Source organism: Gossypium hirsutum, chromosome D06 (assembly GCF_007990345.1).
Source record: "Gossypium hirsutum isolate 1008001.06 chromosome D06, Gossypium_hirsutum_v2.1, whole genome shotgun sequence".
Lineage (NCBI taxonomy): Eukaryota > Viridiplantae > Streptophyta > Magnoliopsida > Malvales > Malvaceae > Gossypium > Gossypium hirsutum.
Window position 1 is genome coordinate 54,424,971 of NC_053442.1, and position 1,737 is coordinate 54,426,707.

Consider the following 1,737-nt stretch of genomic DNA (forward strand, 5'->3'; position numbering starts at 1 on the left):
CCGAATAAGATTTCAGCTATTGTTGACTGGAAACCACCAAGAAACATACCCAAGGTCAGAAGTTTTCTGGGATTAGCAGGCTATTATAGGAGATTTGTGAAAGGGTTCTCGATGATAGCTACACGATGACACAGTTGGTACAGAAAGATGTGAAGTTTGAGTGGTCTGAGAAATGTCAACAGAGTTTTGACTAGTTAAAAGCACTGTTAATCAAAGCACAAGTTCTGGTTCAGCCTGAGTCGAGTAAAGAATTTGTAATTTTTAGTGATGATTCATTGAACGGTTTGGGATGTGTTTTAATGCAGGAAGGAAAAGTGATAGCTTATGCTTCCAGACAGTTAAAGCCGCATAAAAAAATTATCTGACACAAGACTTAGAGTTGGCCGCTATTGTATTCGCATTGAAAATTTGGTGACACTATTTGTTTGGTGAAAATGTCACATATTTATCGATCATAAGATTTTAAAGTATTTGATGTCACAAAAAGATCTGAATTTAAGGCAGCATCGATGGCTTGATTTGATAAATGATTACGAGTTAGTCATTAACTATCACTTGGGGAAAGCAAATGTAGTCGCGGATGCTTTGAGTAGAAAATATTTGTTCACTTTGAGAGCGATGAATACACGATTTACCTTATCTGATGATGGCTTGATTTCAGCTGAATTAAAAGCTAAACTGATGTTTCTTCATAAAATTTGTGAAGCTCAGAAATGTGACAGTGAATTTAAAGCTAAAAGAGTATAGTCTGAGTCTACTCCTGATTCAGAATTTCAAATTGGAACCGATGATAGTTTGATGTTCAGAGGTAGAGTTTGTGTACTGAAGAATCCAAAGCTTATACAGAAAATTTTGCATAAAGCTCACAGTGGTAGCTTGTCTGTTCATATGGGGAGCAACAAGATGTACAATGATTTGAGACAGTTGTACTAGTGGTCAGGTATGAAACGTGATATTTCTGACTTTGTGTCCAGATGTTTGATTTTTCAGCAAGTTAAAGCTGAACATCAAGTACCTTCGGGACTGTTACAACTAGTGATGATACTTGAGTGGATGTGGGATAGAGTTACGATGGATTTCGTATCGGGATTACCCCTATCTCTAAAAAAAAAAGATGCTATCTGGGTTATTGTTGATTATTTGACAAAGTCTACACATTTTATTTCGGTACGTACAGTCTTCTCACTTGACAGATTAGCTAAGTTATATGTTTTAGATATTGTCAGGTTGCACGAAGTGCTAATCTTTATTATTCCGGATAAAAATCTGCGATTTACAACACAATTTTGGAAGAAATTGCAAGAAGCTTTGGGTACGCAGTTGCATTTTAGCACTGCATTTCATCCTCAAACAGATGGTCAGTCTGAGAGAGTAATTCAGATTCTCGAAGATATGCTTCGTTGCGGTGTTTTAGAGTTCGAAGGTAACTGGGAAAAATATTTACCACTTGTTAAGTTCGCGCATAATAATAGTTTTTAGTCAAGCATAAAGATGGCACCATATGAAGCTTTATATGGTCAGAATGTCGAACTCCATTGTACTAGACTGAGCTTAGTGAGAAAAAGATTCACAGGGTTGATCTGATAAGAGAGGCTGAAGAGAAAGTGAAAGTAATTCGAGATAGTTTGAAAGCAACTTCAAATCGACAGAAATTATATGAATATTTGAAACGTTAAGATATTGAATTTTAAATCGGCGACAGAGTGTTTCTGAAAGTATCGCCTTGGAAAAAGATTT